This window comes from Aquarana catesbeiana, linkage group LG03 (assembly GCF_042186555.1).
Source record: "Aquarana catesbeiana isolate 2022-GZ linkage group LG03, ASM4218655v1, whole genome shotgun sequence".
Classification (NCBI taxonomy): Eukaryota; Metazoa; Chordata; class Amphibia; order Anura; family Ranidae; genus Aquarana; species Aquarana catesbeiana.
The window spans coordinates 305,073,604-305,098,523 of NC_133326.1; positions in this window are offsets into that span (position 1 = coordinate 305,073,604).

Here is a 24,920-nt window from a genome sequence, read left to right on the forward strand (position 1 = left end):
ATTTTTCTGCCCTACGCTGGGCCTGGAGCTTATCAGGAAAGGAGAATTGCGGTATTTGATATTACATTTACCGTTTTCTGGACCCAAAGGCAATGGGAATGTGGACTGGTTCTCCTGCTTAGTCAGCTGAGCTGGAAAACCTGACAACCATTGGCGTATGTTTTCAGCTGACCTGGTGAGAAAAGTGTGTGGAAAAGCTAAAGGTGATATCCATAACGCACTGTATCTTGCCAGTACTGGCTATTTTGAGGATGTTATTTGTATCAAGTTAGGCATCTAAGATGGGCTTTCTTCCTAGTTTTCTTCATTACCCAAGAGTATAATTTGCAAGGACGGTAAACGGAACTCAGGTTATCAAATAACCAGAAACAAATCACAACTAGTAAGGTGACCCGAACCTCTGACCTCCCAACCCAAAGAAAGCCACCACGGTGGGTTTCTGTAGTGTAGTGGTTATTATGTTCGTCTAACACGTGAAAGGTCCTCGTTTCGAAACCGGGCAAAAACACTATGCACACGATAGTGCTTTTTGCCACAGGCGATGTCCCTTTCAGCAGCCCTTTTCACCTATCGTAATTAGCGTATACTTTCTGTGTGCAAGGCACAGAAAAGTAGCAAGAATGGGTTTCTGTAGTGTAGTGGTTATCATGTTCGCCTCACAAGTGAAAGGTCCCTGGTTCAAAACCAGGCAGAAACAGTGCTTTCCTTTAACTTTTTCACAGTCAGGCAAACTGAAAGCTCTTGCCACGCCTTGCCCCTCTGGCAGCCGTAAGTGAAATCTGCCAATACAAGGCACAGTTCAGGTGCAACACCTTCAATGTGAGCTCTTTTTCTTCACTGTTTGTGAGTCCACTGCTTGGATTGCCATGTGGCGGCCATTAGAGATCTGCAGAACAGCATGGGCTGTCTCACCATGGCACATAGAATGGTCCTCTATAAGATAGAGGATCAAGAGGGTCGCACCTGGAGAAACAATATTGGGATTCGAGGCTTACTGGAGGCTACCAGAGATGATAACCTTCTTGCTTCTATCCGTGGGATATTCAACGGCTTACTGGGTAACACAGCGGATAACCCGCTAAAGCTGGATCATGTTCACTGAGCCTTGCGCCCCAGAAATCTATCCTCTGAGACCCTGCGGGATGTCATATGTAGGGTTCACTACCATGAGGAAAAAGAACTCATCATGCGTAAAATCAGAGAGTCTACTACTTTGGACTTTGACGGCGCTACCTTATCCTTCTTTCCAGACCTTGTTAGAGGGACTCTGGAGCGTCGCAGGGCCTTAAAGCCACTTACAGAAAAACTGTGCTATGCCGCTATTAACTACCGCTGGCGATTTCTGGCTTGTCTCATAGCTAATAAAGATGGAAAGACACTGTTCTCCGTTTCCCAGAGGACCTGGATAAATTCTGCATGGATCTCAACATCAACCCCCAGAGCTCCTGGGCTGGCAAGAAGACATTCCAGCCCTTTCTCCACCAACTGATGTGTCATGGCAGAAGGTATCTCGGAAAAAATGCTCTACCACACCAGGATCTATTCCACAGATGGGGTAATGTCTTTCCCACTCCATGAGATTAGGGTCAGTTACCTGCCTGTACGTTCCACTAAGTTTGTTCACCCCTTGAAGTGTTCATGCGGATGGCTTCATACAACTCTGTCTGTCTGGCTCGTTCATAACCTCCCTGTTTATATAGTGTTGTCTGTTGTTTTTTGCACCATTTGTAATTCATAGATCTGTTTAAACTGTACCTGCCTCCGAGCACCTAGATGGTGTTCATCTTTATCATGGATATGCTATCTGCTTCTCTAAGCTACCCCCTCTCCCTTATGGGTCCTCGTGTGTCCCTGTCTTCCCGTGGCGCTGTCCTTAATTGGGTGTCGTGCGGTTGGGCAGAGGTTCACGCGAGTACCCTGTATATGCACCGCAAGGATTTGCGTGCTCGCTTAGGTTGTAAATGTACAATCTCTCTAGTTTTCCGTAAGCTTTTTTACTGTCTATTTCATTTTTCTCTTCTATCTTTTCTCAACCTTTTCCTTCCCTGACCCTACCTCCCCACACTAATCCTGCCTCAATATGCCTGCTTGACTATTTGTGTTTTGGATGAGGATCCTTCATGGCTCTTGTGGCTGCGGTTAATCTGATTTCCCTCAACGTCTGGGGACTGCACACTCCTGGGAAAAGGCATGATCTGTTTAGAGAACTCAAACGACTGCAAGGAGATATAAACTTTTTGCAGGAGACCCATCTTACCCACACAACTGCAGTTAGGCATTTCTCACCATCTTTTCCAAATTGGTATTACAGCCTCTCGGATGTGAGTAAGGGGAAGGGTGTAGCCATTGGATTTTATAGAGGAGCCTCTTTCACATATGACTATGCACAGATTGACCCCCGTGGTAGATTTATTTTTCTAAATGGCAGCCTGGGCAATTTTCCATGTACATTAGCGAATATGTACGCCCCCAACAATGATCAAGTGGGGTTCATAGCTGCCACTCTTACTAAATTAAAAGATTTTGCACATGGTTGTATCGTTTTGGCTGGGGACTTTAATGCCCTTCTAGAACCTACAATTGACAGTTCTCAGGGAATGTCCAGTCTACCCCACAGACATCTGGCATATATCCGTAAGCGTCTACATGACGCACAACTCATGGATTCGTGGAGGATTATGTATCCGAGGGTATACGCACGATTCTCACCTTCACCGCACTTAATCAAGGATTGACTACATTTTTATAGACCACCATCACTTAAATCTGGCCCTTCACTCTAACATTGTAATGTCGACACTTTCAGATCATGCCCCAATATGCCTTAGGTTAACAGTCCCCTCTTTGCCTATCAATACTACTAACTGGAAATTAAATGACTCCCTTATATCTGAAGAAGTAGATAAAGCTCATATTGGAGATGCTCTTTCCCTATATTTCAAGGAGAATCAATGCCCTGAGATATCATCTGGGTTCAGTGGAGGCTAGTGAAGTTTTAGGATGGGGGCGCCAGACCCTGCCCTTCCTTATTTACCCCTCCCACTTCTAATAAGCCCCACCTCTTATGTAATCCACCCACTCTGTCCCCTGTATTCCATTTGCTTCCATCCATAGTGTCAGGAGTATACAACTCAGCATCACAGGACAGAGTATATAGCTCAGCCTCGCAGATCAGGGTATATAGCTCAGCATTACAGATATGGTATATAGGTGAGCATTACAGATAGGGTATATAGGTCAGCATTACAGATATGGTATATAGGTGAGGATTACATATAGTGTATATAGGGCAGCATTACAGATAGGGTATATAGGGGAGCATTCGAAATAGGGTATCTAGGTGAGCATTACATATAGGGTATATAGGGCATATGGATATAAATAGTGTAGCGTTAATATTGAACAGAATCTCAAAAAGCATAATATCCAACTATGACCACCATAGATCTAACAAGTACTACCATAGAGGTTTCAGATGAATGTATATTCACCTCTAAGGAAATCTAAAAACCAATAAAAGCTCAGATTCCAATGGTGATGTCTGTACATTCCATAGCTAAATCAAATGGGACAGTAGGCAGAAAAACAACAAAGAGAATATATATATGGCCATTTGATTCATAACTCTATATATTCTAAATGGTACTGGAAAGAGTCTCTATAAGTGTCTAATTTATATAGAAGCTGTAGAAGTCCAAAATGGGTGATGATATCCCCATGTCACATAGAATAAAAAGAGATGGTAGACACTGATGGAGGCTTACCGGAACCGTTGGACTCACAGAAATATATATCCCCTGAGTCAGAAAAGCTTGTGTTGCCACCGGGCAATATAGTGAGATGTCACGCTAGACCAATACGGAATCCGGATGCTGTGTCCAAAGCTCCTATCAGACTTCTTCCGTGCTTGACCAAATTTCGTAGTGGCTGTTTTCAGCCTGCTCTAATCACATGATCCGGCTCCCCTGTGTCAGCCACTGGTAGCTGCATGGGAGAGGAGGGACCTCCTCTCCCATGCAGCTACCAGTGGCTGACACAGGGGAGCCGGATCATGTGATTAGAGCAGGCTGAAAACAGCCACTACGAAATTTGGTCAAGCACGGAAGAAGTCTGATAGGAGCTTTGGACACAGCATCCGGATTCCGTATTGGTCTAGCGTGACATCTCACTATATTGCCCGGTGGCAACACAAGCTTTTCTGACTCAAGGGATATATATCTCTGTGAGTCCAACGGTTCCGGTAAGCCTCCATCAGTGTCTACCATCTCTTTTTATTCTATGTGACGTGGGGATATCATCACCCATTTTGGACTTCTACAGCTTCTATATAAATTAGACACTTATAGAGACTCTTTCCAGTACCATTTAGAATATATAGAGTTATGAATCAAATGGCCATATATATATTCTCTTTGTTGTTTTTCTGCCTACTGTCCCATTTGATTTAGCTATGGAATGTACAGACATCACCATTGGAATCTGAGCTTTTATTGGTTTTTAGATTTCCTTAGAGGTGAATATACATTCATCTGAAACCTCTATGGTAGTACTTGTTAGATCTATGGTGGTCATAGTTGGATATTATGCTTTTTGAGATTCTGTTCAATATTAGCGCTACACTATTTATATCCATATTCCTTACAAATTTCCTTTTTGTGTGTGAGCTGCTTTGACAGAGCAAGCGCGGTGTTTCTTGATTTTATTCGTTTTCACTGAGGGTATATAGGGCAGCATTACAGATATGGTATATAGGTGAGCATTAGAGATACGGTATGTAGGTGAGCATTAGATATAAGGTATATAGGTGAGAATTAGAGATATGGTATATAGGTGAGCACTGGATATAAGGTATATAGGTGAGCATTAGATATAAGGCATATAAGTGAGCATTAGAGATCCTCTCATGCTTCCTCCGCTTGCCAAAGTGCCACTAGGCACCCAATAGGTTTGCCTAGGGCTTTGGCCAATTAGGAAACAAGTCTCACCGACCTGCCTCCTGATTGGCGGGGAGGTACTGTAGTGAGAGGATAGCGAAAATTTACTCGCTATGGTCACACAATTGGGTGGGATCAGGGCGCACTCTATGCGCCCTGAGCCCACCCTTTTCGATTAGAGCCTCTGGCTCTAATCACGTGCTTAAAAAAAAACAAACCCCTCCCACCCCCGCCATAGGAATCCATGTGTCCGGTGTCCTGAAAAGGGCTGGGCGCATGGATAGGGAGGCGGAGGCAGCAGGGAAAGGGGGGGGGGGCGGCGCCCGTTCGCCCTCAATGCACGGGCCGCCACTGTCTGGGGTACTTTGGGAAGCCCATAAGGCCCATATAAGAGGGAGATTTATTGACCTGGGCACTAGGAAGAAAAGGGAAAGAACCCATCTCCAATCTAAACTACTTCAAGAAATAAAACTGCTGGAGGCAAATCTTAAAACCCCCCTAACCCCGGCCCTTTTCCACTGACTGACTGTGAAGAGGGAAGAGCTGAAAGCACTTTTCCATTCTGATCAGAAAAGACAATGCCGCTTAAACTTTCAATGAATCTACGAATGGGGTAATAAACCTAGTCATTACCTGGCTCGATCCTTACAACAGAAAAAACTGGAGTCATTCGTAGCAAAAATTAGGACATCCTCAAACTCTTTAGCTTATGAAACTAAGGCCATAGCACAGGAATTTCATTCATTTTATCAACAACTATATCATGTTCATAAGTCAACGGCAGATGGTGCTACTAGGGAGGCTTTAATTCAATCTTTTTTGCAGCAGGCTAACTTACCTAAACTACCTATTTCTTCCCTGGAAGAACTAGAGGGCGAGATCACCACTTCTGGGCTACGCTTGGAACTTAAATCTATGGTCAATGGCAAGGCTCTAGGGCCGGATGGCCTAACGGTGTCTTATTACCGTGTCTTTTCGGACACGTTAATATCACGTTTAGCGGCGTATGCCATTTCTATTTTCGATGGCGGCACTTTAAGACCAGAAACTCTATATGCCCAGATCACCATACTACCTAAGCCAGGAAAGGATCCCAGTGCAGAGCTACAGACCGATCTAAACATTGATGCCAAGTTATATACTAAAGTTCTTGCTAACAGGCTCCTCCCCTTGATACCTCAATGGATTTCTAGTGACCAGACAGGTTTTATACCTGATAGATAGGCCCGTGACAACTCCCTACGTACCCTCTCTCTAATTTCACATGTTCATGGATCTTCCCAGCCCACCCTTCTCTTATCTACTGATGCTGAAAAAGCATTTGACAGGGTGGACTGGGAATATCTGATGTTGACCCTAGCCTCCCGGGCATCAGACCTAACATGCTTACCAGGATCTCCGCACTCTATAAATCGCCCACAGCGCAACTACGAACCTTAAGTAATACCTTTTACGTTACGGTACCCATGAGAAATGCCCACTCTCCCCTATCTTGTTCGCCCTCTCCCTGGAACTGTTCCTCTCAACGTGCGTAACAATCCTAACATACATGGTATTTTGGTTGGATCTACGGAACATAAATATGCGGCATATGCGGATGACATATTATTTTATGTCCATCAGCCCATAGTAACCCTTCCTTATCTTATGTCGGCATTCACAGATGTAGAAATATGGACTACAAGCATAAAACACCATACCTTCCAGTGTCTGAAAGCATAGCCTGTCCCTCTAGTGATCAGTGTATCAGATGACATATTTATGTGCCAAACAAAAGGATTGTGGATGAATAGTCCTCCCGTCAGATAATTGCTTTGCACGATTTTGTGCCAGGACTACATATCCCAGGAATCTTTGCTGCCATTGGGAGATTGCTGGGAGTAGCTATAAAAGAAGCAAAAGCCTGTGCAGAGTTATCTTCCTCCTGGGCCTGATGCAAGACGGACCTCTCTTTGCAACAGAGAGAGAGGTCGCGCCCTACCATGTGAAGTACCACCATCCAACCCATTACCTGAGAGGCCTAGCTCTGCCGTTTGCTGTTGGACATCTTTCCAGCACCACTCTGGTCGCCTGCCAGTCAGTGTGTGTCAAGATTCACATTGGGAGATCGAGACAGCGGATTCGCTGCACGACTGTCGCTACACGAGTTCCTGTCCGGAAGACATCGGAGTGATCTGGTCATTGGTGGGAGGGCAAATTGCTTGACCTTTACCCATTCTTTGTCATAGTTACATTGAGACACTTTGCACAGACATCTTTACTCCAGGAATACTTTATCCACTTTTAAAATTAATCTCTCAAAATCCAAAATATTAATCTCTGTCCCACACTAGAATCCCTATTAAAAATGCCATTCCCTTTCACCTGGCAACCGCACTCACTAAAATACCTTGGTATCTTCCTCACACCTGACCCGGCATCCTTATTTCGAGTAAATTATATACCCTTGCTTAATTCAATCTGCTCAGATCTGCATAAATGGACTCAGTTGGCTCACTCATGGTTGGGTAGGGTCAGTGTAATAAAAATGAACATTTTGCCCAGGCTGCTGTTTTTGTTATAAATGATTCCATATAAAGTTCCACCAGGTTTCTTTACCCTCTTCAGCCCCGGAAGGATTTGCCCCCTTCCTGACCAGGCCATTTTTTGCGATACGGCACTGCATGGCTTTAACTGACAACTGCGGGGTCGTGCGACATTGTACCCAAATAAAATATATGTCCTTTTTTTCCCTATAAATATAGCTTTCTTTTGGTGGTATTTGATCACCTCTGCGGTTTTTATTTTTTGCGCTATAAACAAAAAAAGAGCGACAATTTCACAATATTTTGTAGTTTTTGTTCTAATAAATATCCCAAATTTAAAAAAACAAACAATTTTTTTCCTCAGTTTAGGCCGATATGTATTCTTCTACATATTTTTGGTGAAACAAATCGCAATAAGCGTATATTGATTGGTTTGCACAAAAGCTATAGCGTCTACAAAATAGGGATAGATTTATGTCATTTTTATTATTATTTTTTTTTACTAGTAATGGCGGCGATCTGCGATTTTTATCAGGACTGTGACATTGCGGCGGACAGATTGGGCACTTTTGACACTATTTTGGGACCATTGACATTTATACAGCGATCAGTGCTAAAAATAGCCATTGATTACTGTATAAATGACACTGCCAGGGAAGGGGTTAACACTAGGGGGCGATCAAGGCGTTAACTGTAGGGGGGATGGGACTGATTAGGGAAGGAGAGAGATCGGTGTTCATACTTAGTATGAACACACGATCTCTCTTCTCACCGCTGACAGAACCAGGATTTGTGTGTTTACACACAAATCCCGGTTCTCACTGTCACGCCCACCAGGCACGCGCATCGGCTCTGGGGACACGCAGCCAGCATGTGTGCGCGCGCCTGCTGCGTTGTCTTAAAGGAGCGACGTATAGCTATGGCGATTTGCCCAGCTGAGCCAACCTGCCGCAGTATAACTGCGGTGGCTGGTCAACTAGTGGTTACTTTGTTGAGATCCTTGATGTGCAAATACATTTTAAATCATAAATGACCTCGCATATATAGATTACATCTGTCAATGCCAAAATCTGAAGGGGGCCTGGCCCTCCCTGATTTTAAGAGTTATTTTTTAGCCATTGTGTTAAATAGAATTACTGACTGGAAGCATCACAGTGAGCATAAGCTTTGAGTAAGATTGGAGCATGACCTCAGTGGCACAGAACTATATTCCCAGTTGTGGATTCCAAAAAAATACCGTACGCTTCAACCCGGGACTGCACCTTTGACAAGTTCCACCATGATGATCTGGGACTAAAAATCGCAAAAATTAGCTTATAACTCCCCTCTGATGCACTTGACAGGTCATAATTTTTTCCCCCAGGGAACCTGGATCATCAGTTTCGTTCTTGGATCCCCTCATCACCTGTTCTCCATCATGTCACCTCTGACAGCTGGATACTCCCACTATCCAAGCTGTTACTGTCAACCACATTCTCTTTTATGGATCAACGGAAATACCAACAGCTCTCTGGGTTTGTTAAATCCTTACCAAAACCATTACGCACACTTTCAGAATTATCTTCTGCGGAAAGAACCCTTGCCAGTGAACATCCACCACAGAAAACAATCTCTTTATTTTATCAAGCCAATTGTTCTCCAAAAAGTTTTCCCAGACATCTCAGATTTATGTTGGCGAGGTTGTGCAGAAAAGTCCACACACACCCATGTTTGGTGGCAATGTCCGCTCATTCGCCCATTTTGGGCCTCTATCCTACAGTGGATCAAGGTAATACAAGGATCACAGGTCTCCAATGACCCATGGGTTGTTTTATTTAACTGTATGGGCGAATCAGTAGGCCACTATACCCAGCATATATTAAATGCGGCCAAGTCACTCATACCTAGATTCTGGAAACAAACTAGCATACAGGCCATTCGTCTTTAGTTACAAACGGTAGATCATATATACCATATGGAAGACCTTACCTATTCTCTTAGAGACAAAGTTGAGGTGTCTAATAAAATATGGGCCTGCTGGTTTGCCTTTACATTCTCCTCTGAATCTGCCGAGATCATGTCTCACCCTACATAACCTCATGCAACGCAATGTAATTATTATACTGGTTTCTGGCTAGAGGCAGGATTACTCCTCCTTCCCCCCCTCCTACCCCTTCTCAGTCTTTGCCTAAACTTCTCTATGTCCTCTTCTCATTCTTCCCTTTTGCATACTTCTTTTGTTACTCCTATCCGTTTCGTAGAATTTATTCTACCTCATGGGTAAAGGCTCTCGGCCCAATTTGTTGTCATGCTGGTTGGTATCTACTGTTCGGCACTAGGCATGCAGTGTTATTTACTTGGTTTACTGTGGCATGAGATATGTTTATCTCCTCTCACTGGTTAGTTATATACAAGGTCTAGCTCATATGGTAGTTAAAACGGTCATTATATTGTAAACTGACATTTTCTTCTAATAACTAATTGAACAAAAAAAAAAAAAAAAAAAAAATTTTGCTGATCATCTCACACAGAGTCTGCACTATAGGCACTGCTGCGAAACTTTGCCTGTGTAGGACCACCAAAACCTGCTTACCTAAAATCTCCAGGCAAGGGTCTTCAGGTTCTCCTGGTCGACTCACAAACAGTGAAGAAAAAGAGCTCACATTGAAGGTGTTGCACCTGAACTGTGCCTTGTATTGGCAGATTTCACTTACGGCTGCCAGAGGGGCAAGGCATGGCAAGAGCTTTGAGTTTGCCTGAGTGTGAAAAAGTTAAAAGTAAGCACTGTTTCTGCCCAGTTTCGAACCAGGGACCTTTTTGCATGTGAGGTGTGATAACCACACCATGGAAACCCATTCTTGTTGCTTTTCTTTGCCTTGCAAACTGAAAGCCTATGCTATAGTACGATGGGTGAAAAGGGCTGCTGACAGCAGCATCGACTGTGGCAAAAAGCACTAGCGTGTGCACAGTATTTCTGCCTGGTTTCGAACTGGGGACCTTTATGCGTGTTAGGCAAACATGATAACCACTACACTACAGAAACCCTCCACGGTGGCTTTTTTTGGGTTGGGAGGCCAGAGGTACAGTTCACCTTATTAGTTATTATTTGTTTCTGGTTATTTGATATCCTGAGTTCCCTTTACCGTCCTTGCAAAATTAAACTCTTGGGTAATGAAGAGAACAAGGAGGAAAGCCCATCTCAGATGCCTTCCACAGCGGAGTATTTGGAGATAGAATCACCTTAGAATGTTTTTCCCACGCTAAGCCAGCTCTCCATACCTTTGGAGTGCTTCAGTGGAGTGTACCAAAGCAGCCTCTAACATTATCGCAGGGTTATATTTATCTGGATTCAACCATCCACCTGCCATTACCAGCTATGTCGCTAGATAATATTTGTGAAAGTCTGGAAAGGCCAGACCCCCTTGTGCTACGGGCGTATAAGTGTAGTCAATTTAATTCTGGGTAGCTTATTTCTCCATATAAATGAAGAGAAAGTACTATGTGGATTGTGTAAAAAATGATTTCGGTACCCACTGTGGTGTATTTCTAAATAAATATAAGAATTTGGGGAAATTCTTCATCTTTATTAAATGTATGCGACCCAACAGCGACAGGGGTAACGTCTTCCATGCTTTTATTTTTTTCTTAACTTCCTGTACTACTGGATTTAAATTAAGCATAAAAAAAAAAAAAAAAATCACAGGCTTGTCCTGAAATTACTATCCCAAGATATTTAAATACTGTTGCCCATTGCAGTGGCAGGTTCTGAGAAACCGTATTCTGTGCTCCTTGATCGATCGCAAACAGGGACTTACCCCAATTTACCTTGAACTCTGTAAATGACGAATATGTATTTAGCAAATCTAAGGCTCCCCGTAATGATGGGCCAGCGTCGCCCAAGAAGAGCAACATATCATCCGCATATAGGGCTACACTCACCTCCAGTCCCCCAATTTATAATGCCCGAATATCTGGGGTAGTTCGAAGAGCCTCTGCCACTAGCTCGATTGCTATAGCAAAGAGGACCGGAAAAAGGGTGCCCTGCCTCGTTCCCCTATATAGCTGAAAAGAGGTTGACAACCTTCTTTCCAGCTTAAGCGCTGACATGGGATTATATAATATATATAATGTTTGTATCCAATTAATAAACACTAATGGGAATCCCATCCTTCTATTTCCCATAAAAAAGGCCATTCGATTGTATCAAAGGCCTTCTCTATATCCAAAGAAGCCACCATTCTAGACCCTTTGTTGACATGTTGAGCATGTAAATTAGTACAATGTCTAGGTAAATTAATGTCCGACGTTTTATGGGGCATAAATCCCATCTGGTCCCAATCGATGAGGTTTGTTACCAAAGGTTGTATTCTCAATGTTAATGTTTTAAAATCTATATTCAATAATGCTATTGGCCTATACGAAACAAATTTCCTGCAATCAGCCTGTTAATCCAGCTAGTCCAGCCCTTCTCCTCCTCCCTGGTGACGTCAAGTCCTCCGGAGAGTCCAGCACGGGTCGGTGTGCACTCCCTGTCTGCTACAGAGGGCCCATTCCCCCCACACTCATCCACCATGAAACAGAATCTGGCGGCGCCTGCAGGACAGAGGATCCATGGCGGACATTCACAGTGATGTAAAATGCGATCTATTCCTTTTCATCCTTTTTCATTAAAATCCCTCTTGTGATACTGCACTTAGTGGCGCTTCCCTTTCTTCTTCCTTTAATTACTAATGGGTTTTTCTTTTTTGCTAAAAAAGAAAAAAGTTTTCTTTGCACACACAGAGTGGCATCACTGATGGCCACTGTTGGGGCTGCACTGTAATCAGTGCCCTGATGATTAGTACAGGTCTCCCTTGTGCGGAAGAGAGATGCCACGGATCGTCTCTCCTCACCTCACACTCTGTCAGTGTGAGGCAAGGAGAGCTTTTAAAACGGCATCTCCTTGTTTACTTGTGATCAGCTGTGATTGGACACAGCTGATCAAATGGGTAAAGAGCCACAGCCGCAGTCCATTACCAAGATCAGGGTCGTGTCCCAGGGTGACATCATATGACGTTGGCCCAGAAAAGGTAGTTAAACAAACAAGCACACCAAAAATGCATGTTCATGTATTTTTCATGCACTCCCATTGAAGTCAGTGGGGCCAAAAACACACATGCACCTTTTCAAAAATCACACTGCACTGCATCATGTGGCGTTGATGTGAATGGGCACCAAAGAGAATAATGTGGTTTCCATTGTTGTGCGTTTCAGCATGCTGGCAGATGCAAGACAGCTCACACTAGTGTGAACAGAAATAAAAAAAAAAAAGTCTGGTGACAAACGCTGCAACCCACACTATGTAACTTTATTGATACAGCAATTACTTTGATATAAACGAAACACAAAAGATGAAGTCACACAATTATTATAAGACTGTAAATTAAGCAGTATACAAATTAAAACAAATATTTCTGGAACAAAAATATATGTTAATATGATGCATGTTCTCTAGGCTTACAATATCCTGACCTTTACAAAGAATAAATCCATAAAAAACAATAATAGTATATTAGAAAGCTTTATGTAAAGCCCATCAAATGTCACATTATTGTATACATTCCAATTACATTTTTTCATTACTTCTGAATTGTAAGAAGCTCATCAGACAAATACACCTCTTTATGAATGTGTATTTGTGATTTAATAAAAAGCATGTATAACATTTGTATTTTAGTCACTTTTTCAGGTGTCAAAATGTTTAGTAATTTTTTGCATATTACTTCCACTGCTACATGAAAAGTGAATTTTATACAATTTCAGATTTTCCTGTATGAAGTATGGTTCAGGTCATATGAACCCTGTTTCATACAGCAAAAAAACAAACAATCACAAGCACAAATACAAAATATAATTAAAATTATAGGCAATAACTGCACAAATACTATGCAAGAAAACAATGCACATTTATGCACAAAATCATATTGAACGATTTGTGTCTTGGTGCACATCATTACCAAATCCATTGACCTTCATTAAAATGATTGTAAGGCTTAGTTAAAAAAAAAAAAAAAAAAAAAAAATTATACTTACCTTCTCTGTGCAATTCTATTGCACAGTGCGGTCTCAATCCTCCTCTTCTGGAGTCCCCCTGCCGGCGCTCCTGGCTCCTCCTGCTCTTGGTTTGCCATTATAGCAAGCCAATTCCTATTGTGGCAGACCTGCAGGCTCGATCCTGAGCTGTGCTGCCTGCATCCATGACAGTGAGGCTCAGCCCCGCCCCCTTGTTTTGACTAATAGCACCTCAGTAAAGCCTGTGAGAGTGGGGAGAGCCATTACAGATGGACACAGCGCTGGATCGACGCAGGTAAATAAAAAGGGGAGTGAGAGGGCGATATTAATACCTAAACATTTTTTACCTTAATGCAGGGAATGCATTAAAGTTCTGGTAAACCCACTTTTTCATTTTTACCTAGATGTAAGCCTGTACTAATTCTTACCTGTAGGTACAGTGAATATCTATGTTTAGGAAAATTTCAGAGTGCATGCAGCCAGTGACGTCACCTGTGCATTAACGGCAGCTCCCGCACACATGCGTGGGAGTGACGTCATCGCGCCCCCCCCACTCATGTAGTCAAAGATCGTGAACCCCCTGAAAGACCGGGTAAAGATGGAAGCCCTCTCAGTGGTGACAGTGCAATGCTGGAGGGCTTCGTTTAAGGCAAGTCTCAGTGTGCTAGTATGAGATGCATACTAGCACATTATGACATTGCCTTGCAGGGGATTTTTTTTCTTTAACTGCGGTTTACTACTGCCTTAGGGCAAAAAAATAAATAAAAAAGTTTAGGCTTTAGAGCCACTTTAAATTTAATTTTAAGGGATGAGATGAACTGAATCACTCACTAGCTCCTTTTAAGCTCTTGTTTGTGCTTTTACCCTATTGAAGTTCCCTACTCTAGCCTTCCTTGTAGCTGAGAGGTACCTACAGCCATCACCCAGTCTCACCAATTTTGGCTAGACTCTGCAATACTCCTTATGGATACCAGCAGATTGACACAAACATCCCTGCCTAATTTTTGGAGTAATAGTACAATCACACTGATTGGATCATATCTATACATCCAACTACCCTTTTATGTAGATGGCTTTATTGTTCCAAGGAGAGTCACACACCTCCTGATGCTACATTATCTGTAATGCACAGGGAGAGTGGGACACACCTATAATGGCTGCAAGAGGTGGGTGGATATGCAATTCAAACATCAGGAACTTTTCAGTGGTGTCTCTTCTAAATGATGTTGTAATAAAGGTCTGATGGATAATTGCACACTAACATTTATGTAACTAACATGAACATGTTACCAAATTATAATGTAACTGTAGATTTCATTAAAAAGACATATATGAACATTTACCTGCTTTTAACCTCTTGCCGACCACGTAACGCATTTATGCTGTGGCAGGAAAAGTGGGTTTTATGTCCCAGCTACCACACATATGCATCTATACTGGTCTGAGGTTGTGATCTGAAAGCACACTGGCAAGGCACGGCTTCTGATTGGGAGCTAGAGGGTGGGAGATGTAAGAGTCAATCACTGCCATTACATGATAGAGAGACCAGGCCTCCTCCTGGCATTTAAGTCCACTTTAAAAGGGCAATTGGGAGAGAGCGTGAAGGAATAACATCTAAAAACAATGACAAATTTTAGAAGTACCTTCTATAATAAATGCATAACAAATGAATGTGAAAAACCACAATGTCTGTCTTTCCCCAGAGGGTTATTTATGTGCCAAGCCCTCCATAACATGACTATTGATGTGCTTGATGGCACATTTTTTTGGGAAGTCACATCTTAATATAAAATCTGTGGGAAAGCTATAGGCAGTGACAAATACCTGAGACAGTTTAGTGCTGAACTCTGAGAATAGTCTTTTTTTTTTTTTTTTTTAACATGGATATGTTTGGTCTGGTTACATCAGCTACTACATAGCTCACATCCACTGAGGATGCAGAAATTCCCTTTGATAGATTGCTACATAGTCAACGCTGACCTTTTATGGGTGCTACTCGAGCGACTTGCCTTCTGTATATTGAACACAGAGGGTTGCTCACTTGGCAACTCCTCCATTGAATGCATTTGTGTTCATGTAAGTACTGGCATATGCACCCGAACACAGCCATTCAGGTCTGTGCACAGCACTTGGGCTTTCTGGGCAGTGTAAATACACAGGAATTTACATTGCACGGGCTAAGGCGCCCATGTGCAGGATGTCTAGCATTGTCAATCTACAATGTGTACAAGTCAAAATTGCTACTACAGTGGTCATAATTTAAAGAATAATGCCCTTCAAAATCTGAGGTTAAAAACACATTTTTAATTTAAAAAAATCACAACTGAAACTGGGAAAATATAGCCTCTCATTCTTAGTTTATCTATCATACCCCTAGGCACTAATGGGCACAAGTACTTAAAGTTAACTTTATACAAAACCTATATTTCAGGTCCTATTTGTGTAAATACTTCAACAGTTCAGTACTTCAATACAGTATTTATAACGTAATAAAAAAAAAAAAAAAAGAAGTGTTTGCGGCAAATAATTTTCATACAGTATAAACAGTCATACAAAGTTAATATGTGCACTATGCATTAGCTTATGAACTCTATTCACATTTTTGACAAATATTTTGTAAGGTGACACAGTAATGCCCTGTACACACGATAGGATTTTCCCATGGAAAATGTGCGATAGGACCTTGTTGTCGGAAAATCCGACCGTGTGTGGGCTCCATCACACATTTTCCATAGGAATTTCCGACACACAAAGTTTGAGAGCTTGCTGTAAAATTTTCCGACAACAAAATCCGTCGTCGGAAATTCCGATCGTGTGTACACAAATCCGACGCACAAAGTGCCATGCATGCTCAGAATAAATTAAGAGATGAAAGCTATTGGCTACTGCCCCGTTTATAGTCCCGACGTACGCGTTTTACGTCACCGCTTTCAGAACGATCGGATTTTCCGACAACTTTGTGTGACCGTGTGTATGCAAGACAAGTTTGAGCCAACATCCGTTGGAAAAAAATCCATGGATTTTGTTGTCGGAATGTCTGATTAATGTCCGACCGTGTGTACAGGGCATTACAGTATCAACTTTGAAAAGATCATCTGATTTGATGCCTTTAAGTACATGCAAGTATTCAAAGTGTACAAAATAAGATATTTACCTTCGATATGTTGTCCACGTACACTACAAATAGACAATTGGAATGATGATTTTCACTGCTATGAAAGTATTACACCAACTCATGTTTGTCTAATAATTTTTTTCCCCTGTTGGACTTTCTTTTCAGCTGTAACTGGCAGCTATATAGGCTCATACTGTACATCAATCTGTTTCCTCATATACATGAATGTAAAAGATTGAGGCCCCACAATCTGATAGGACACACAAGGCTCAACTCACTAAGCCAGACCCATCATGCAGCCACATTAATCTTCAAGAGTCATATTATGTAAACTGAGATCCACACTTAATCCATATTATAGCACTTTAGTAATAACATTATTGTAACAAGTGAAACTTACAGGTTTTTATTCCCCAATGAAAAAAAAGCATTAAAACAATTCCTGAAGACCTCTAAATTATGTAAAGCTGCGTGTGATAAAAGAAAAAGAAAAAAACGTCATAAAGCACTAAGCTATGGCATGTGTTATTTGCAAAAATGATTATTTTTAGCTATTATTGCTGGAAACAAGGGTCTTCAGGAGCATACACATGCCTTTCTTTTGCTCCCCTTCCACTATGTTCACAAGCTAAATACTAAAGGAAAGCTGTATAAGCTATGAGTCACATCTTACAGAAGGCCATGGACTCCACATGACAGCTCCCAGTGCCAAATAGAAAAGCAGGAGAATGAAAGAAAAGGCAAGTATATGCTACTGGGAATGGGGGGGTTTAATTTAACACTTTTTCCTTGTCCCAATTAAACAAAAGCATGGTTCCCCATACACACAGGGTCTTTGCCCATCTCACCTAGAAGCCTTTCATCCTGGCAGCAACGTTTTGGCAGAAAAGACACTGGACCCTTGTAAGCGTGCAAGAATGCCTCTAGACACATCAAGAGCTTGAGCGTTAATTTCATTGGCCAGCCCGGCCCTGCCCCCTTTCTCTCCTCATTGGCTCACTGACTTTGACAACAGTGGGAGCTGAAGGCACCACACTGCTGTCTCAGCCAATAAGGAGGGAGAGTCCTGGATAGCCAAGTCTCTCATGCAACATCGCTGGATCTAGATGGACCTCAGGTTAATATTAGGGGGGCTGTTGCACACATAAGGCTTTTTATCTTAATGCATTGAGATAAAAAATACCTTCTGCCTTTACAATCACTTTAACACTCAAGCGCTTGATGCTTTTTCATGCGTAAAGTGTGTTTTCTACCAAAATGCTGCAGCTCCTGGATGTGATGGTAGTTTTTTTTTTCTGCCTCTAAACGCTTATGTGTGCATGGACACATAGGCCAACACACAAGGGCCATTTAGAGGCAGAAAAAAAAAACGCCAAAATGCCCCCAACAACAGCATTAAAAACATCCAGTGAGCATGAGACCTTAAAGTGGAAGCAAAAGCCTAACTTTGCACTTTGGAAATCTACAGCACATCAGTCACTTTTTTTCACCAAATTTGTAGTAAATGGACTATTAATTACTGCATATTTTTTTTTTTGGATTAGAATTAGAACTTTGTGAGCTTTTTTTTTTTTTTTTGCACTTTTTATTTAGCATTATATCTGCACTTTATTAATTGTTAAAGTGATTTGTACAATTTTTTACACTTATATAGCGCCGTCAATTTATGCAGCGCTTTATATACATTGTACATTCACATCGGTCCCTACCCTCAAGGAGCTTACAATCATATATGTTTTGCTTATGAATTTAAACAATATTTGATATTTAGAGGGGCAGCGCACTACTTTTTGTAAGACTGGCTATGCTTAGCCTAAATTGGTAGCTTCTCCATCCCAGCAGCGCTGAGTTAAATATTTTCATTCTGTTCATCCTCATGTGCAAAGTTGTGTGCTGAAAAGTTGTAAATTTCATTCCATGCAAGGTTAGTCCAGCGATCTCCCCCCGCTAAGCTGTTGTGTTCTGACTGGGGGATGCCCCCCCCCCCCCGCCAGAACACTCCGTTCAGCACTCTCTGCCATTGGCTGAGACCGTTGATCAGGAATCGCTTGACTGCTGGTTTTCCAGCATGCAGGTCTGACAGAAACACGGCCAGAATGTCAGCCAGTATTCTTTGTACCAAACATCTCCCAACATTCTGCCCGTGTGTACGGGGGTTTAATCTAACAAGTTATTTAGGCTAAGTGGGGGGTGAAAAAGCAGCCTATGCATTATACTTTTTTTTTCCATTCAACGAGCAGGTTGAACAAAAGAAAAATCTCTTGATTCCTATATCCACACATTCGTGTGAATGGGAGAATCCCTCCCACTGTGGTATGGATCCTGATAGACAGGCTTCCCCACACTCAGAAATCAATGATCAGTGCTGGTTGTGGTTTGGTGGTTGTACACATTGATAGATTGACTTGTGTACACCAACCTGCCCATATATGGATCAAAATTAGGCCAGTCTCTGCTAAACCGGCTGAATTTCGATCCACGTATACCACCTCCTGTTGTCAACAATTGGCTTTGAAATGATCTTGTTTAAATTAAATATTTATGAGCTTGCTTGAGAGAGAGTTCTATATTTGAAAATCTCAGTGCAATTCCTTGAAGGGGTACTTAGAATGCAGCATTTGACAATGAAAGGCCAAACACCAATATTCCCACCAAATCAAAAACTAGTATCATATCCTACCTCACATGTAGGGATTAAAAAAAAAAAAATACTGTATTTATCGACGTATTACAAGCACCTTCATTTTAAGAGGGAAGTTTCAGGAAAAAATATAAAATTAATAAAGAACTTTAAAGAAAAATAAGGGTCACAGTCCATCAATGCAGCCTGATAAGTGCCCATCTTTAGCCTCTCCATTGCCCATTAATGCAGCCTCACCATTGCAAATTAACACAACCTGCACAGAGCCCATCAGCAGCCTCACCATTGCCAATGAATGCAGCCTGCACAGTGCCCATCAACAGCCCCACTATTGAAGATTAATGCAGCCTGCTCATCTGCAGCCTCGCCAGTGCCGGATTACACAGAGCCGCAATTTCCTGTGTACCTGGCGATCAGTCACACACAGTCCAGCCTCCTGTGATAGATAGAACAGTGGCCCAATAGGCAGGACTGTGTGTGACTGAGGAAGGGTCGCCTGCCCCTTCCTTCCACTCAGAGATAGCAGGAATCGGTGTATAACACGCACACACGATTTCCCCGATTTTCAGGGAATGTTGTATGCTGATAAATACGGTAAATCAAATGCAGTCCTAAACAATCTACTAATCCTACTTTATTATTACCAAGTTTGCATCAGCAAAGACAAAAACTTTTTTTTTCTATTCCTGAGAGAAAGCACTCTACCTTTCCCATTTATCAGTGTTATAACCGTTATGACAGCATTACAAGGCTTTGATGTCATTTTAAAGAGTAGTTCCACTTTTGCAGCCAAATTGGGAAAACACCTACTTTTTAACAATTACACATTCCTGTTGACATAACACAACTTAAAAAATTAATAAATGCTGATAACCTTTAAAGTGCTACTCATTTAACATCCTAACAAGCTCTCTCTGCTCTGTTTAATTAATGACTGTCTTAATTATGCATGCAGTTCTTAATGATCAATTGTAAACTAAGGCCAGCCATAGACGGTTAAAATTTCAACCAGTTCAGCAGGGACCGGCCGAGATTTGAACCATGTGTGGGCAGGCGGAATGTTCCAGTTGATCGATTGCTCAACTTGGGTACAACGAGCCTGCCAGATACACTTGCAATTATCGCTAGTGGCTAGCCGGGAGCAGACAATTGCTTGGCAGGAGCGATTCTCCTGTCAGCGCGGTTTGTGTTGATAGGGGAATGATGTGAATTTCTTTTGTTTCAAGAAAAACATTTGCACTGCCTATGGCCTGCCTAAATTTGAACACGGTCTGTCTTAACAAAGGATTACACATTTAGAAATTCTCCTCCTGCATTTTATGGTAATAAGGTACAGCTCAGTGAATCCCCCAGCGTGTGTGTGGAGACAGAGATCGTCCAGAAATATCTGCAATGACACCATTTGCTCAGACATCTACAGTAAGAAATTAAGCTGGTGTTCTGCCAAAACAGCCAACTCACCAAAAACTCCAACCATGTCACTTCCAGGGACTCTCCAGCAGCAGTAATTGGAGATTTCACGAGTTACCGGTTTTCACAGAACACCAGCACCATATACACTACAGTACATGATATAATGAGTAAACATTGTTAGTCCGTCTGCTAATAACCAACATGACCGCCTCCAAGGCGGCAACAGCTTTTTTTCCTTCTTAGCTGGTGTTGTGAAAACAGCCACCTCCTTGTGTACTATAGTGTATACGCTGGCGGTGTTCTGTGAAAACAGCCAACTTGTGGAAATCTCCAATTATAGCTGCTGGAGCATCACCAGAAGTGACATGGTTTTGAGATTTTGTCAGAACACTGGCCATACATGGACTGAAATTCGGGTGGTGCAGCAGGAACCAGATAAATTTCAATCCATGTATGGGCTAGCTGGTTGTACACAAGTCAATCTATCAATAGACTTGTGTACAGCAAGCCTGTTGGATTTTTCCCAGTGTCACCAGCTATGATCATTGTATTCTGCCAGGATAATACAAAGGAGCACAGTGGGAGGATTTCCCACATCCACATCAAATATGCAAAAAAACAAAAAAAAAAACATAGCCAACTTACATTTTTTTTTGTTGCTGTGTGAATGGGAACACAAATAGTGTAATTTTCCAAAATTTGAAATGTACTTTAAAATAAAAATTTTCTACAATAGGTTTTTGTGGTATTCCACATGTGACAGTGAGCAAAAGTTAAACCAACAACATTGAAGTCAATTTACTAAAGGCAATATACAGTGCACTTGCTCTAGAATTGAGGGGAAGCTCTGCTGATTTCTATCATCAAAATCAAGTGCAAGCAAAAATGCAGTTTATTTTCCTTGCATGTTCCCCTCAGATCTAGAGCAAATGCACAGACTACTTACCTTTAGTAAATCAACCCCATTGCCTGCAAATGTTTTTGGATTTTCTAGAAAGAATGTTTAAGGGTAGAGTTCATTTTTTACATACGCTAAAGAAAATGGAATAAAAGGAGATCTGCGTAGTGATTTAGGTCTACATAATTACTTTGCTGTTGAGTCACCATCTGTTAGTGACACAGGGCATTAAAAAATATGAATGAGGTTACAAATAATAAAAAATACAGTATGTACAAATGTGAGGCACTTGTGAAAAATTGCTGTAAAGTGAGGGTGATAGGATAAATGTTTTACCTTCAAAACCACTTCAAATGTAGTGTCTGCATTAACGGCCTTTTTTTTTTTCCTGGTAACCCAGCTAATTAACATGCCATTTGTCTTTGTTGCTCCTCCATACAGTGAAGTCACCCTGAGCCCCCATTGGACAACAGCATTGTCAATCTTTGGAGAGGGGTAGTGTGGGATGCACTAGCAAATTTAGGTGAATTTGACCAACAAATAAAGTCAACATCCAGCATCACTTTTAATTTTGGGATAAAGGTTATGCTTTTGGGTTTAGTAATGCTTTAAAAAAAAAAAAAAAAAAAAAAAAAGAAGAAGGATTGATCACCAGAAGAATAAAAAAATGTGTTAAATCCCCTAGGGGGTCCTGCACACATAGCACTTATCTCAATTAAAATTCAATGAGGACTTTAAAAATTAAAAAAACTCTTGTCATTGCTAGCTGTAGCCGCACTCTTCAGTATGGGCAGTCACATGGGGAGTGAAGTTACAGAAAGCACTGAGCCTCTCCATTCTGCAGCTGCTGTCTTCCTCTCCTGTTTAGATTACATACAGTATAGTCTGGAACTGCAGCCTGCTCTTCAGATCAGGGCAGAGTGGAAATGGTCAGGTTATAGAGGTTAATAATAAGTGTACTTCCATTCACAAAACATAATCTGACAATAGTACACACAGAGACAGCCTAATGTAGTACCTGGCTTGTGCTGTTGTCAACTTTTTGTGTTTTTGTGAATGAAAGTCGTTTTCTCCAGCTGCAAGCATTAACAAGACAGATTCCACTTTCTCTTCGTGCCCCTAAATAGCAGGTTGTAGCTCGGGACCTTGTGTAAACTAAATAGCAGAAATGAGGAGACAGCACAGTGATGTTATGTCTGGCAGCTTAGGGCCAGGCCTGTGTGGGCTTTGCTCCTGAGCCATCACTGAAACTTAATTTCAGTTCCTCAGTGTTGTCAGATAGCAATTTTGAGAAGAATGAACACTCACGTGCACAGGAGTGACGGTCATCTCAGCCTGGTCAATGATCGGTACCTGGAAGCTGACCGGTAGAAGAAGAGGAGGTCAGTAGCTGGCAGGGAGCTCCAGGACACTGCAATGCTGGAGAGGTTAGTATAATTCTGACAAACAAGTGGCCACTGCCCTCACCTATAACTGGCCTTTGCAGCAAGGAGCACATGGAAGGGTAACGCATGCAAAACAAAACCAAAGAAATTCCAAGCTCAACTTTCCGACCAGCCTGCCAGAACTAGTAAAGTTCTGATTTAGGATTTTACAGGCACATGGTCCACTGCACAGCTAAAGAATTTTCCCAAACAGGTGCTAATGATCAACATGTAGATTATATACAACCTCGGCAGCAAGCGTTTATACCAGGGTCATGCAGCTGCAGCCATGATCCTGTACTGGCGATCAGCTTTTAAGTAAAAAAATAAAGCAAGACAGTGGCTTTACAACTGCCCAATCATTTTTGCAGGAGTAGGAAGGGCTCCTCCTTTCCCAGTCTCACCCGTTCCACTAGGAAGCCTAGGACCGCTGTAAGCAATCGGGTCAGCTGCGCACAGAGGAACATTCGTTCCCCAATCTCCCGTCACAAATGAAGCTGGAAGCAATGAGGGATTTTAATCACTTCTAGTTAGTGTTGTCGTTCCCTGGTTTACTTAGAAAAATCGCCATTCAACCCAATCCAGCTTATATGGTAAACGTGTATAAGATGGCCTCAGCCTTGCACCACCCCACAAGCAATATCCTCAGACGTGTTTTGCCCCACCCACCGGGGGCTTAGTCATAATGGTCCTCTAAGACTAAGCACCAGGGGGTGGGGCAAAACATGCATCAACACGATCTGTGTTTGATTAGATGCTTTGAAGGGAAGGGGAGACATTGGGATCTAATAGACCCCTGATGTGTCAATAGAGTACAAAAAATGTAGAAAGAAAAAAAAAATTAAAAGCATCACTGTGCAAATGCACGTAGGTTTGGTGTACATATTTAAACTGTGATAACATGCCATGTGAGGTATCGCTGTGAACATCAGAGTAAGAATGCTAGCACCATAGCTCGTGTAAACTATAAGCTGATAACCTGTAAAAAGGTATTTAAAGCATTGCCTATGGACAACTTTAGGTACTGTAGTTTGTCGCCATTTCACAGGCATCCACAATGTTAAATCTTGATATGTTTGGCATCTATTTACTAGACACAATATCATATTTAAAAAAACAAAACAAAAAAAAAAACTGAGTATTGTGTTTGTATGCACTAAAATTTGTGTATTTGTCCCTTAAAATTAGCATTTGATAAACACCTGTGAAAATATTGTGTGACAAAAAACTTGCAACAGCCACCATTTTATTCTCCAGAGCCTCCTCTTATAAAATATATGTTTGGATGCTTCTAACATTGCCATGGTAGGCAAGCAGTTAAACTAAAATCATTAAATCAAACAGTCAGCTGTGTAGGAGAAATGAAACAGTGTGAGCCCAAGTCATGCACTATTAATTTGAGGTCACTGCAGACTGAGCACATCAGTACAACACAGGCTGGTCTTACCAAATCTGCAAGACCTCCCCACTGGCAAAAATTTCATAGTTGCCAACAGTCCCGGGACAACCCCGATTTTGGGACCCTCGTCCCGATTGGAGGCTGTCCCGAATAAGGATTTCCATCAGGAAAATCGGGAATGTTGTTTTTTTTAATTTTTGGAGCAGCTGGCTCCAGTAAAATGGCCGCCGGCGCCCGATCTTCCACCTAGTGTTCAGTGGAGAGAGGAAGGGAGCTCAATCCGTGCAGCCAATGAATCGGCTTCTTTAGCTGCACGGATCGGCCCCTCCCCTCTGAACACACGGCGCCGGTGTCTTGTCGAAAAGTTCCCCAGCTCGGCTGTTTCCGCCGGCTCGTACTGTGCAATCGCTGCGCAGTACAGGGGGTCCTTACTTGCCGAGGGGAACTTTCTCGGCAGAACTCCGGCCGCTCCTGGACGAAGGGAGGGTCTGCACTAATAGGGGGGGGGTCTGCACTGAGTGGGTCTATACTGACTCTGCTG